Here is a 15,876-nt window from a genome sequence, read left to right on the forward strand (position 1 = left end):
TTCTCAACTGCCTGCAAATCAAAATAATACACCAAAGTGGCAAATTTTGGATGGCATGTCTGAATTCCTTCACCTGATAACTTTTCAATACAGAAACAACAAAATGATCTTTTTAACTCCTAGTGTATCCACCTATAGCGGTACATGTATATGTTGATTGTTCATAATATCAAGTCATTTGCCCAGTAAACAAACACACTACAGCCTGTCACTTTACAGCCTGATACATAGTCCGAGGTTTGTGTGTAATTTAGTCAGAAAATAAGCAATTTGGTCAGCAAAGATTTTTAAGCTGATCAGAAAATTGAACTAGTAAATTTTTAAATAAGTGAGATATATACATCTTAAAGAAAAAAAATATACTAGCATGACCTTATCTCTTTGAATTGATCATTAATGCCAAAATACTTGAATGACATCAGGGAACATACACAGAAAAATCAATGGACAAACTGAACACTAAAAGTATTCCTATTCAAAACCATTCAATTAGAAAAACTGATCTGAATTGTAAAACATTTATGCAATGATGAAATGGAATGTTAAATGGTAATTGGAAGTTAGGAAGGATAATAGACAATGAAAGTAAATGCAGATAAATGTCCACATAGTGTAAACGATGCACTTTAAGACATTTAAAAAGCATATGCAGTTTCCATAAGGCTGGCCTTAAAAGTGGAAGAAGCAAAGAATACAAACACTGTGAAGTACAGCGTAAGGAAGATAGTCAATGGTATTGTAACGGCTATGTAACAAGTCAGAAGGGTAGTAGCTTGGGGGGTGGTGGTGTAAATATCTACCTATTACGTTACTTTGTACACCTGAAACTAATAAAAAAAGAGAGAGAGAATACAAACACAAAGACTAAGACAGGTCATTAAGTAGTATTTGTGTTTCCTGGGGAACTAATATTGGACTTGGATCTGTAACAAATTTTCAAATCCTGCCTTATGTTATATATTCTCTGCTGGAATTGCTTTGTGCTCTTAAAGTTTTTTTTGTTTTGTTTTGTTTTTGTTTTTTTTTTAATATGTTGCACCTTCAGATTAGCTGAGCCAAGGGTACAGTTTTAAAGATACAAGAAAATTACTTACAGGCCCAGACAGATCAGTAGTCAATGCCAACTGTAAAGTGTATGGAGGGGGTGTCCACTCCCTGGGATAGAAGCTCAGACTCCAGACTCCAGGCTATTGGAAGGCCTGAAGTGTTAGTTAACTCTGTTGATGCAAATCCTCTTATAATTTGAAATACTCTCAGCTCCCCAGAGTAGGAGGCCCATCCCAAGTTTATTCTCTCTTAGCAACAACGTATTTAGAAGGTTAAAACCTTAAGGAGAAATAGCGTTCAGGGAATGAAGATCAGGAGTAGTCTTGTAGATGCCCTGATGATTGTGTTGCCATTTACTGAAACAAAGCAATGACATGAGCACACTAAATAAACCTATTTGTGACACATCAGTAAAAATGGATGTTTGCAGGGTTATTTGTTTTTACTGTACTTTACTGTATGCTCAAAAGTATTCAGGGTCTCAGTTCTACAGCTTTAATGAGATTGTCTTGTCCCAGGTAATGTGAACATTGAGGAGTTTTGTTTTTCTTCTGCTGACTGGAGTGATTGATGGTGGTTTGTTTTTGCATCTTTGGTACCTGATCCCAATATTTGGTCACTGATCCCAATCCTGTCTTACCATAATAATTTTAATAATTAAAAAAATTAAATTCTGGATTATCGTTATTTAACCTAATCCATATAGCCATGTAGATATTTTTCAATTCTCTCTAAAGCCTATGGTGCTCTCATCTTTTTCTTTTTCTTTTTTTTTTGGTACTCTAATCTTAAACTCTCTTCTTGATAACCTCACACTGAAGCTCAGGCCATTAGACTGTTTGACTCAAATCTCAATTACTACTTTACTCAGGACTCCATCCAAATGCACCTCAGAGGCTTGGAATTTCTTCTACCTCTTAAGCTTCCTTTCTTTTTGCTTATGTGCCATCCTCTTCAGCTTGGTTTTCTATTTCCAACCCCCAATTTCCCTCTTTTTTAATTACACAAACAAGAGTACTTTTCAATTCTCCATGGCCAACGCTGAAATGCTCGTAGTGGAAGAAGTAGTAAAGCTGTGTGTCATAGAATTTCTTACTAGGGTACCTCAGGCAGTGCAAGCATTACCCTGCAATAAGTAAATAGCCCAACTACCTGAGTTTGCAGTGAAACTCAAATGTGTGAGGTTTCCTGGCCTGAAGGGCAGTCGTGTGAGAGGTGACCCACAGACACAGCCCTCACTGGATGCAGGGCCTGAAGGAAAACAGCAGACAGAAGTGTTCAGGCTACTTGTCAGCACGTCCCCGATTACAAACTGCAGTACTAAGGTGGACAAAGATATATTTTGCACTGTTTGAATCCCTACATTTTAAGCACTTTTATAGAACTCTAAAATGAAGTATCTGCAGGCTATCTAGACCTTCTAGTAAATGTACTTGATTCCAAAAGCCTTCCAAAAATTCCAATGTTGGCTGGCATTTCATTCCTTTTCTTATAGTAACAAATTAAGTGTGATCCCTGGCCTAGAGATGAACTATTTCTGGTTCACCCTATTTTCGTCCACATGTCTTGACAGCTTAGTTACCAGTCATTGCTAGATGTGTATGCTACCTGAAGATCTGGAGCATGGAGGGAAGAGAGAAGGACATTGTTTTGCTTTCAACTAGGAATCTGGTTTGTGTATAGATAAAAGCCATGCACTGATCTGCTGCTGTACCCAGTCAGATTCGAAACTCTTCTCAAGATAAAACAGCAAACTTCCAAAGTGAGTCATTAGCTGCATTTGCAAAGCTGTGAAGGTGAGGCACCCTATATTGTAAAACATCACTCTAGATTTGTAACCATACCTATCATGTTAAAAAGAAAAAAGGTACGAAAAACTGGAAAGCCAAATCAAAACTACCTTCCAAAGCAAAATGCTGACTCTGGGATTTTGGCAAGGTTTCTTTCCGTGATTGCAATCATTTCAAGGACAAGGTAGCCTCTTTCTTCAATCTCATCTCTTCAAAGAAATAAATCGAAGCAAAAGAATTAGCACTGATCTTCCTCCTGATAGGACTCAAAGGGCAGGATGGGGCTGTGTAACAGTGATGGAAATAGGATGAACCTCTTGTTACTGCTTTCCAGAACCAAAACTGAGTGTTGTCATGGTAACTCACTAGGGTATAAAACTATATTGTCAGCTTCAGGGTGCAATTTTGGGTTACATTCTTTAAAAAGGATAGCAAGTGCTTGCATTAAAAGCGTAAGAGAATAATCTTTTGGAAGTACATTGAAACGGATTTTAGATTTTGGTTTGGACTCTTCAGAGAGTAGGGTGTAGGGAGAAAACAAACGAAATATGTTAATTGGTAAATTTTGCTATCTTGCTAAATCACAGAGGGATTGGAGATGGGGGAGGCAGGCAAAGAAAAGAAAAGCCACACCGCACAGTAGGAGTAAAAGAAAGAATCTGAAAGTCAAAAAACAATCGGAGCCCTTTGGTAATTTAAATATGCACAGTCTCATAAGAATTAATGCTATAAGAGAAATTTCTCTCAGTTATTAGCTTCTCTGTTTTCGCCTTGGTGTTACTATGGAGGACTGCATTTCAGTGGATCTGATCCTGCTGCTGTTCTATATTCTTTTCAATTTGAAGTCATTGCTTTTATGTATTAATAACTTTATACAGTTTTCCCCTTTTTTAACAGAAGATTTGAATTACACCAGGTCTCATTGTAGCAGTTTACTTTCAGAACAATTTTTTTTTGGTAGAAGTCATTTAACTATATGACATTCTGAAACTACATTTTTACCGAATTTCTCATTTGAGGATGGTAGTATCCAAGCCTGCTTATTTGGTTTTTCAGATTCGAGTACCATATCCTTGGAGACACGGGGCTCTGTACAAACAGGCATGCCTTCCTGGAGCTTTACCTTTACTAGGACATTTGTGAGAAAAGGAATTATGAACTAGAATGCCAAATTCACAACAATGTTTAAAACAAAACACAGAACTAGAAAGAAGTTTCCTGTTCAGGGCAGGACAATTTTGCACTACCTCCCAGACCTCGCTATGATTCTCACTATTAGTACTTTCTGGAAAACTGTGAGAAGCCACGATTCAAGCAGTCAGTCTCTTGGGGATTCCTGAGGCTGAATCCAAACAATGCAGTATGTAAGTAGGCCTAAACTACTATTTACAGTTGACCCTTGAACAACTTCAGGCGGTTAGGGTCTCAACCCCTCAAGCAGTTGAAAATCCATGTATCACTTTTGACTCCCCCAAAACTTTACTAATAGCCTACTGTTGACTGGAAGCCTTACTGATAACGTAAAGTCAATTAACACATATTTTGCATGTTATATGTATATATACAGAATTCTTACAATAAAGTAAGCTAGAGAAAAGAAAACATTAAGAAACTCATGAGGAAGAGAAAATGCATTTACAGTAGTAATTTGAAAAACATCTGTGTATAAGTGGACCTGTGCAGTTCAAACCCATGTAGTTCAAGGGTCAAGTATAATTATTTACACTTGGTGTGGGGCCTGGTGATTTGCCTTTTTACAGCAATTACGAGATGGACTGTGGTTTAGTGTGATTTTAAGACAAAGGTCAATCTACTACCTGAATGTGAATCAGGTTCACCACCTGTTTCTCCACAGCCCGCAAACTAAAAATGGTTTTGACATTTTCAATGGTTAAAAAAATCAAAAGAAAAAATATTTCATGACGTGAAAATTATACGAAATTCAAATTTCTGGCGCAAGTAAAGTTTTATTGGAACATAGTCAAACACAGTCGCTTATGCATGGTCTGGGGCAGCTTTTTGCCACAAGGGCAGAGTTGAATAGGTGTCACAGAGACCATGTGGCCGGAAAGCCCCAAATATTTAGTATCTGTCCCTTTACAGAAAATCTTAGCCAACCTCTCATCTAAGTCATGACTAGATGAGAGGTTGGCTAAGATTTTCTGTAAAGGGTTGCAGCCTGGGTTATCTAAATATAAAGGATCAATCAAATTACATTAATTCTCCACTAATGAGAGCTGTTCTCATAAAGAGTTTATTGTCCTCCTATAGAAGCCTGAAAATGCTCAGAGACTAGATTTCTCAACGGGAGGAGTGCCAAGAAGATACACCAAGAGAAAATAAGGGCTATTGTAACGCTTCTAAGTCATCTCTTCTAGAGAAAAAGGAAAACTTTCCAATGATATTTTCTGTTAGGTTTCCTTTTTCATATAAGAAACCAAAATGCCCTAGTTTCAACACCATGGAAACTGTGGAGACACTCCCACTTGATCAGTGATTTTCTTTCAGAGGAATTAATGATCAGTGTGTGCAAGTTCAAATTCTGACCTTATTTGTCAAGCTGTCTGGGATTGAATGTGCTGGGAAAGTGATAAAAGGAAGGAAGCATTTAGATTGTGCCTTCTGAGACTTCATTTCATCTTTGATTAACTGAAGAAGCTCCTTTCTGGACAAATGATAACCCGCTTTCTTTAAACAGAGGAAAAGTATTCTTTTGAATTAAAAATCTAGTGATTCTAACTTAGCCAAATCTCTTGTCTCACTATTAAAGTCTGGAAAATGTAGTACTTTTTCTTGGGTCCTAGCAAATCTCTTTTAAAAAGAACAATTGGATTTACAATTGTACCACTGACTTTTGGGAGTGCTTCTCAATCTTTCTCCTGGTGCACATATTGGGTAATATTTACATGGGCTGTGGCCAAGGTGATACGTAATTCCCACTATCCACTGACTGGTTTCACACTCAGATTTGTAGAATGCAGTTGAAAACAAGGAGACTAGGAATCCACTCTTGTGTATATTTTAAGTAAACTTAAGTACATTTATGCCAGGTTTAGTACTTGTGAACAATTCTGTTGAGACACATCTCACGCGAAGCAGTCATAATACTTCAGTTGAATGAGAAATATGGCCTTAGCTGAGAACACATTTAATTTGGGTTTCACAGCTGAAACATTGGATGCCCTGGCCCTTTAGCCTCTGGAGAGCATTCTCTGGGCAGACAATGGAGGAGCTGGCTTCAGCATCATCATGGTACTTCTGTGAGGAGAGGCTCCTAGAAGCTGAGCTTTAACACTCTCTTGCAGCCCCACATTTGGCTTCCCCTCTGGCACACTTTGCCCTTTTCAAACCTGTTGCCCATCAGTGCAGTGGGCTGTTCAGTTCCACTGGACTCAGGTAAAGGATAAACCCTCATCTTTATGCCATTCCCCACAAATTGCCAAAGGTACTCAGAAACCTCACAAACTGCTCGGAAAAAGGTTTCATTGCACCAGGATTCTTTATTTCTGTGCATGCTCTGCAGTGTTTTCAAGAATGTGCTCTTTTTCACTTGACGTGAGGGGTACTCTTCCAAAGTCATACCTTCTCAGAATCTTTTGCCCTTACATATTTAGGACATCAGGTACTTCAGGAATGAGTATCCATCAAAATCACTCTGTATGAAAAAAAATCATTTGCTACATTAGTGCCTCCTTCTAATGAGTTTGAGAAATAGAGGGAAAAGTTTTGGTACAGTGGATCGAGGTTAAAAGGATACCTACATTTAAGGAGAAAATGAAATTTCTTAAGTCGACACACTGGCTTTTAGATTTCTTCTGTCTTCCTTTATAACAGCTGTGGCTGCCCCAGACATGCGCAGCAGAACAGAGCCAGCAGATTAGTAATGTGATACAAGACAAATTAGGATAACTGTGAATCTGCAGGGAAAGTTCAATTGCCAGAGTTGCAGGTCTACTTGCTGAAAAGAGGAACACAATTTTAGTACTGGAATGGAAGACAAAAGCTCTTGAATATGAGTATGGTGGCTGGTCAAGTGTTCTGCAAAAGCAAAAAGCTTGTTCTGAAGCAAAAGGCTTGTTGTGAAAAAAGACTTAATAGCAGATCTCTAAACAATACATTTATATGATATAGAATTTGATTTCTGGAAATGGCCTACACTTCTTGGCAGCCACAACCCCAACACTAAGTCTGCCCACAGAGCCCGTGTTCATCCCATTGGACTTTTCTATGTTGCCTCCTGATCAAAAGATTAAAAAAAGCTTTTCTCTCTTGACATGAACAATTCTTTTTGACTTTTGAACAACATTCTTTCCCTTGGTTTACTTTTTCTTACTGTGTTAAATGCTTTATACCAAAGTCATTTTTTTCTGTTTGCTTTTCCCATTGTATTTCTTTTAGTAATTGTGTTATTTCAACTCTACATATGAATATGCTGATGTTTTATTCTCTTTCAAGAGTGATAGGATTTGGTCGATTTCCTTAGCATGACAGAAATTAACATAGCAACTTGTTGGAAAAAAAGCTACCTTTGATTAGACTGGATTTTTCCTGTCATTCATATAGCTTCTATTTTTTTAGTTTTCTTGAAGTATATTTCTAAATGCAATAAAATTCAATAATTTTAAGTGTACGTTTGGAAGAGTTATGACAAATGTATAAAGCCCTGTAACCACTACCTAAATCAACACGTTTCCATAACCCTCAAAGACTTCCTTCCTGCCCTCTGCAGTTAGTCTCCCCCACCCCATCACAGCCCCGAAGGCCCACTCATCTCCCTGTCACTAGTCTGCCTTTTTAGAATTTCACATAAATGGAGTCATACAGTATGTATTCTTTTGTCTCTGACTTCTTTCACTCAGCATGATGTTTTGAGATTTTTGTCCATGTTCAGTAGCTTATTCTTTTTTATTGTTAAATGTATTAGTAGTCTATTCCTTTTATTGTGAAATATTTTTCCATTGTATGAGTCTATCACAATTCGTTTTTTGGTTTACCAGTTGATGGATATTTAATTTTTGGCTGTTACAAATAAGCTTCTATGAACATTCTCATACAAGTCTTTGTGTGAATGTAAGTGTTTATTTCCCTTGGGTAGATACCTAGGAGAGGGATTGCTGGGTCATATGGTAAATATATGTTTAACTTTTTAAGGAATTGCTGTTTTCCCCTGTGGCTCACCATTTTTCATTTCCACTAGCAATTTATAAGAGTTTCAATTGTTCTACATAATTATCCAAACTTGGTATTATCAATATTTTTATAGTGGTAATTTTTTGTGATTTCAGTTCACATTTCCCTAATGAATGAAGATGTTTACATTATTTGAAAAGACAGTTTCACTGATTTTTTTCTTTCCGTGGTCTATTTTGATTCACTGATTTCTGCTCTTTATCTTTTTTCTGCCTTCTATTTACCTTTTGTTTTAATTTGGTCTTCTTTCTTTCTTTAATGTAGCATATAGGCACCCATCATTAATTCTTAATTTCGTTGCTTAATGTGAAAGCTTAGATAATTTATTTTAGGTTGCTCTTCTCTTCTAACATAAGCATTTAGTATTACAAATTTCTCACCAAACACTACTTTAGCTGCATCACATTCATTTTGCTGTGTTGTGTTACTTTTATTCAGTTCAAAGTTTTTTCTTCTTTTTATCATGCGTTACTTAGAAGTATGTTGCTTAATCCAAGTATTTGAAGATTTTTTCCATGTGGGAAGAAAACTGATTTCTTTTTTTCTTACATTTTAGTCAGAGGCATAGTTTTTTATTTTCAATTCTTTTACATTTACTGAGATTTATTTCAAGCCCAAAATCTGATGTATCTTCTTGAATGTTCAATGTAGTGTGGAAAAAAAAAAAGGGGAATTCTGCTATTTCTGGGTGGAGTGCTCTGTATTTGTCAATTAGACCAAGTAGGCTGATAGTACTGATAATTTTTGTTTACTACTGCATCCTGAGTACCTTTTGGTTCCCTATCAATATTTGTCATATGAATGAATGAATACATCTATGCCATGACTATAATTATTATTTTTATCCTCCACTCAGAATTCTACATAGTGGACTGTCTGAAGAGTAATCTCAAATCTAACCAGTGCATCTATTTCGCTAGCATCTAAACAATGGCACATGACCAGGAAGTTGAAAGGCCCTTTAGATTGCATGTCTTCCCTTTTATGTCATTTCTAAATCTGCAGGATTCACTGTGTATTCCTAGTTATTCGAACTTCAAGACATTGCTGATTATTTCTTTCTAGATGTAAACTGTCTTTCAATAATGTTTTGAAAGAAAACATCCTGAGAAAAAGAACTTAAATATATTTAAGGAGAGTCAATAAAAATTTAATTGTGGTGGACAACAGAGGATGGGAATGGAAGGGAGCCAGAAGAAAGAGAGACTGTGGCACTGAATTTTTTATATCTTAAGTACATTCTTTAGTGATTGAAAAAAAATTGATGGACTCTACCTTTCCAAAACATTTGTCACTTTGCATGGCTCTTTTAAAAGAGTTACCAGTCATGTTTGTAACTCAAGAATAAAAATGGTAGTACTTGCCATCCAGATTATCAATCTTTTTAGAGTAGCCTCACCATTGCCCCCAATGATTGTATTTCATATTTATTTCTTTTTCAAAATCTAAGCAAATCAACATTAGTTTTATTTTGAGACTTTTACAACACTCCTTAGAATTACTGTAGGTACACTGGCATGCCAGAAAACCAGGGTTTCTGGATGGGGATTGTAACTGCTTTGTAATTGTGAAATTTATTAACTCAAGTTGTAACTCGAGTAGTCTCCAAAAGTAATGAGTTATATTTTTTCTTTATTAATGCATCTAAATCCACATAAAATTTGTGCACTATTAATGCCCAGCTCTGTTTTCTGTCACTTCAGTTCTCTAAGAGACTAATACCTTTTTCTTTAGTTTCTTTTTAAACTGCCTCTAAGGAAACATTGATAGAAATCAAGTCTGGCCAGTTTTGTTAGTTCTCACCTTAAGTTTAAATGCTATCTTTAAAATCACAGACTCCTGCTTGCTAGTCTAAGGGGTTGCTAATTAGGCCAAAACATGTCTTAGCCTGAGAATTTATTTTCATAATATTAAGTGTTAATACATAAGAAAGCTAGCCAAGAAAATGTTATATGTGGACTTTGGGGGGGTTAAATCTATTGAAACTAATTCAACGCAATTCTCTATAAAAACTTTCCTCTACCCCGCCCCCCCCCAAACAATTTTAATTAGATACTGCTCTGAGTACTCACACGTAACTTGACATACTCTTGTCTTTAGGTCATCGTCTCCTACATTTTCCTTCTGACTATTTCTTCTTTTATTACTTCCACAAAGGAATTCTTTGTGGCTTGCTTTTAGATGATCAGAAAGAATGATTCTGCTCTGGTATGAAGGAGCAAATCCAACAAGAACTGCTCAGTTTTGAGAGCCTGAGAAGGAGGCCATTGGTCACAGCTTTGGGGACCAGTTTTGCCAGACAGAAGTCCCTTATGGGAGCAGTGATTGGAGGAAGTGGTTTGTGTGAGGACTTGGGCAGAGGGGGTGTAAGCTACTGTTGCCCTGGCCTCTCGGGCCCTCAATACTTAACTCAGCTAGAAAACCAGCACAATCCCTGAACCCCTTGATGTCAAGAAGAGGAAATATAAGCTTCTTCTGAAAAGTGGGTTATGAATCCTGGTACAGGTCTACAGTAATATGGGTCCTCTGTGTCACCTATACTTAGGAATTGGCTTGTTCTGGGATGGTACTTGGAGTCCCCAGTGCCAGTCTGCTTTTGAAAAACCTTTCACTGGTTTTTGAGTCTGCTTTCATTTTGAGGCTTCACACGGCCACTGGCTAGTTCTAGTTGTGTGAAGTAAAAAAAGCGCTTCTTCTTTAGAGGCAGGTGGATGCAGCCCTATGCCCAGGCACTCGGCTTGCCTAGTGGCCTTATGTAATAACAGCCGCACAAGTGTTCGTGTGTCTGCCTTGTGGCTACAACTATGACCACAATCCTAGAATCACTTTTGGCAAGAGATAGTCCTAAATATCTCTTGTGATCACCTCTGGATTGTGATAGCTAGCAACTACAGGGGAGTTACAGGACAGAAAAGGCTGGCAATTGTCACATGCGCTGCAGAGAGAGGCCATCAGATGTGGAGAGAAACCATTTCTGCTCTTTCTTAAATTTGGCCTCTTAGCTGAAGTTTCCCATCCTCAGAGAGATCTTCCCTTATTAATCAATCTAGAGTAGAGTCGCATTCTGTTTCTTTAGACAAGTGACAATTACTGTATTTGTGTGTTTATCTTATTACTTATCTTTTCAACTATCTCCATGAGGTGTTCACCAATACACCCCCAACACTACTTGACATAGCTGCTACTTGACACAGAGTTGGCACTTACTAAATACTTGTTGAATGAAGGAATGTCTTTAGAAACCTCTGATGTTTGCAAGGATGGAGGAGATCTGAAAGTGATCTAAAACAACAAGAAGACAGGGTGGACAGCAGCCCTTGATCAGAGACACACAAACTATTTGATATCTCATACTATATAGACTTTATTTGACTCCCACCTTTTTACAGAAAAGAGAGTCTGAGCAGTTGATGTTTCATTTTTAGTTGACATTCACTGAGAATGCCAGGCATTGTGCTAAGAAATATATGTACATACATTATGTCATCCAACCTATGAAGTACTCTATGAAGTAGGTATAATTATTATTCCACTTTACAAATAAGAAAACTGAGACTTGGGTATGGGGTGGTGGTTATATAACTAACATAATAAATGACAACGCAGGACTCAAACCCAAGCCTATCCGACACCAAATATCGCCCTTTCAAATATTATCAAACACACCTTTCTCTAGAACACAGACAGAGCAATAGATGCAAAGTACAAGTGCCTATTAGAAGCTCCCTTTGCCTGGGTCTAATGGCCCAATCTACATTTGGTCTTTGCAGGCAGTAGAGGATTTCTGGTTCTGCCAGTGTCCTAATCTAGTAAATCACAGCCGCCATGTCCATTGCCTTATTTTGCTTCTGTTTTAGTGCTTGCTCTCCACACAGAGAGAGCTACCTATCATGCAGTTTCCACATTTCTGGACAGATGCAGGCTGTTTCTCACCCTCAGCAAGGCGTGAGGAGTCTGGTGATACAGCTCAATAGTAAATAATGCTCAGTTTCTGGTGGGATCTTTCCCTCCAAAATTTTAATGATCCCTTAAAATGGCAACCTTCTTAAGCCTTTTAGTTTTGAAACTACAGTCATGGCAGTTTGGGAATGTCAGCTACATCCCCCAAAAAGCATAAGGAACTGCTCTTTGAACCTAATATCAGAAATATTTATTACATTTTCTCATCCCAAGTGATCAAAAAAAATTTTATAACCAATTTCATATATATTTATGCTATCTATTTACTTGCTAGGTACGTTATGGTAATTATTTAAGATATATGTAGCAATTCAAAATATGCAAATGCATTATAACTTAAAATTCTCCTTTTAAACATACGTGTTGAAGGCCTTGGTGATAGGAGGAAGTAAAAATAAATAACTTGACTCCAGGAAATTAAAAATCTAATTGTAATTATTTATAACAGGATCCAAATATAATGGAATATTTTTATCTTCTGTTTAAAATCCTAATATCCTTTCATAAACCAACCTGACACACCACCCTCCTACCAAGAGGACGTGTGCTTTCTTTCCTTTGTTTCGCTGCTCCTAGTTTGGTAGCTGACCTTGCATATTCGAGAACATATGCACAAAGTAGGGTACAGAGAAGCACTGCACTGTTTGTTATTTGTACTTCTCTGTCTCTTCCTCCCCTAAGCCAGACAAATTTTGCAGATGAAAAAACGGAGGCAACTTAGTCTGTAGCTCATCCAGATCTGCATGTGAGGTCACATGGAGACATACAGTCCAGTCAGTGATTCACCAAATTTTTTTATGATCCTGTGCACTATGTAGATATGGCTGAAGACAAGCTCAAGTTTAAGCTTAATTTTGTAAACTTGTGAAAGTTGCATTTAATGTATTTTAATTACCCTTGAGTATCACCCACACTAGCCAGAAAGATATTAAAATCAGAAAAACATTTCTGCCTGCATCCTGAGGCCTACACCACCAAACATTAAGAATGGCTCATGTTGAACTCTATCAGAAAAAAATATTAAATTTTTTTATGCTGTAATTTCAACCATGTTACTTTTCTTTAGGTTGTGTTTGGTCACTATACCTTAATAGCGTGCGGTAAAGATGAAGGTATGAACTGAAATAAGCTTTTTCTATGTGCTAAAAAAAGTGATTCTGAGCAAGGCCAAGCAATTTATTTCAATTTAGCAAACATTTATCGAAAGCCTAGGACCAGGTTATAGTCTATAGGCAGAGAGTACAAAGAGCAGCATCTCTCCTAATGGGGAGATGAGTCAATACAGAGATGACTATATTATGGAGGACAATTATTTAAATGAGGGAGGAGATAGCAGCTGGGGGTGGAGTGTGGAATATTTGAGAAGGTGGTGAAAGGAGGTGGTACACGATATCATTTCAATTAAGAATTCTTTCAGACCATGACCTCCTGGAAGGTGGCACACACAGTTGACTCAAGCTTCACTGGGTTTTGTTTGGGTCATTGCCTCTCCTACTCACATGTCTCCCATTCCCACTTCTGTCTCCAAAAGAAGAGAGTAATGGAAGGGAAAATACTTTTCTTTCTCTTCAAATGCAAAATGTATTGTTTTTCTTAGGTTCAGTACAACAGACAAACTGTTTGTAAAATATACTCATATACCCTGGTAGGATAGGGGCATAATTCAGGCTACGAGAAAGTGATACAAACCTTTCCAGATTTCAAAGGCATTACTCACAAGACTAAAAAAGTTGGAGGGGGAGCATGTAAATAAAAAAGGGAAAGCCAGGATGTTGCCAGTTTACTCTAGTCATCGTGTTACAAAAAGATCAGTCCAAAAGACCTTATTTTATTTATTTAATCAAGTAATCTCACTCTCTCAGAAACTTTTAGATGCAAGCACAGAAATGAAGGTATTCATGAAGTCAGACTTGCATTTGCCAGGAAGTAGTAAAGCATGCCAATTTAATCTCTGCTACCTGTGTAAGTCCTAAGGGGAAGATGAGCTCATGAATGTATATATAGATCATCACTGGCAGAATTAAAAGACATTAAATATGGAAGTCGGATATAACCCCCTGAGGGTTTTACAACATAAAAAGATTAATTGAAGAACAACCCGAAGCTTAAAAGGGAAAACCTAAGATCCTTGCTGGCTGGGGAAAACAGTTACCACTCACTCTTCAAGGAAAACACCTTATATAAAGCTTGGGGTTTGGAAACCTTAGCACTTCACCGAATCTAAATGATGGTAAATTTAGGAGGAAGGACTTGCTTTAACAACTTCCATGTGTGGTCTCCAGAGCTTCGGGACCTGACGGGTTTCTATAACTGCTACCTGAATTGGAGTAAGCTGAAATAAATTGGTAAAGGTCCTATATCATCTATTGAAATCTTCTTTAAAGGGTAAGTTTTTTGTTTTTCGTTTTACCATTAAAAAAAAAAAGGCATAGTTACTTAGCAAAGTATATGTATTGGCTAAACAGCTGAACATTTTCATTTTCATTTCAGCCAAACAAGGATCTATACAATGAGTGACAGATTTGCCCCCCTCCTTCCCCGCCACACACACGCCAGAGAGTCACATTAGAGGAGTGTGCCATGCAATAAACCTTTGGTGTATTAATGAATTGGCATCACTAGGGGATTCACTGGGGACCAAAAGTAAAAACTTTCAAGACTTTAAAATAGAATAAAGTGACTACCAATCAAAAGGAAGAAATACATAAATTAATACAAAGGAATAGAAAAAAAAAGTGAGTTAAAATCAAGAAAATGTTGAGCCTAAGAAAGCATTAAAAATGGAGAAGCAAGAATAGGAGGGAGAGTTATGTGCCAATACAGACTGGTTTAAGAACCATAATGTGGACAAAGGATTTTATGTAGTGGTCAGTTGAAGATTTTTATAAAAGATAACCCAAAATGGCTGAAAAGAGGTATTTAGCCCAAAAAGGGGAAAAAAAACCAAAGGAAAAAAAAACTAGCCAATGTAGATATTCCTTTTGACAAGTAATGACTGCTCTAACATTGTTGGAGAATCATAAAAGTAAAAAATAAGAGAAAACATTTCAAGTAATGAAGAAAACATTTATAGTGTATAGATACACATTATTAAACTTTCAGGACTTTTTGTTTACTGTAATAACTAACATGAACAAAATAATAGAGACAAAATCTAGAAAGAAAGAAATACTATTTATTCTTGTAATCTCACAAATGGACCTAACCAGACATGTTGATTGTTAATGGAGATTAACTGATCACTTACAAGTGCATTTAGGATTGTAAGCAAATTCATCCTAGAGAATTCTGGAGCAGGAACACAGCAATCACAATCCTGAAAACTTTGATAATTCTACCTGAAAGCTTAATGAGCCTTTATAAGAAGTTCTTTTATTCTATGATATAACTTTAAATTCTGAATTACCTGACATCCGGCAAACTGCAAGTTTTACTAGTTAAAAGCAAATAACAAAGCACATCACCTTGGAATTCTGCATGTCTTAAACTGCAAAGACTCATTCACAATGCAGCAACTAAAGACACAGATGCAATTCTTTCAGTAACAAACTCTGACTTAATTTAAATCAACCACTTTCAGCATTAAGAATTTAAATCTTGTTCAGTGCTTTTCTTCCCCCTGGAGAAACTGAAATGAAATGAGGGAGAAAAGTCCTGTAAAGAAAATGTATTCAGTCAGCTTTCAGATTCTTTGTTGTAAAGAACTGGTCATCAGAGTGTAATTTTACTAACAGTTGGATTTTAATCTGCCATTTAGGTTTCATCTTGTGTAAGCAGAACACCTTGTATCTGCATGTTCTTTTCTTTGAAGTGATTCCACGTTTTGGTCAGTTATACCATGAAAGGCTCTGTCTTTGCTTGTTATTCCTGGTGTAACAGAAATGTTAGC

The 15,876-nt window shown here is 36.9% G+C and overlaps 1 protein-coding gene across 3 annotated transcripts in view; it reads left to right on the forward strand.

The window, feature by feature from the left end:
* Nucleotides 1-15,876, forward strand: part of SLC39A10 (solute carrier family 39 member 10) — a 112,841-nt gene that overhangs the window by 8,121 nt on the left and 88,844 nt on the right. The window contains exon 2 of one of the 3 annotated variants that reach the window (XM_074339534.1): nucleotides 14,270-14,372. The exons of the other annotated variants lie outside the window; for them this stretch is intronic. The gene's annotated coding sequence lies outside the window, so the exon portion shown is untranslated. The remainder of the gene's footprint in view (nucleotides 1-14,269; nucleotides 14,373-15,876) is intronic. 3 annotated transcript variants of the gene reach the window in all.

The sequence above is a fragment of the Rhinolophus sinicus genome, linkage group LG01, assembly GCF_036562045.2.
Source record: "Rhinolophus sinicus isolate RSC01 linkage group LG01, ASM3656204v1, whole genome shotgun sequence".
In the NCBI taxonomy this organism is placed as follows: Eukaryota; Metazoa; Chordata; class Mammalia; order Chiroptera; family Rhinolophidae; genus Rhinolophus; species Rhinolophus sinicus.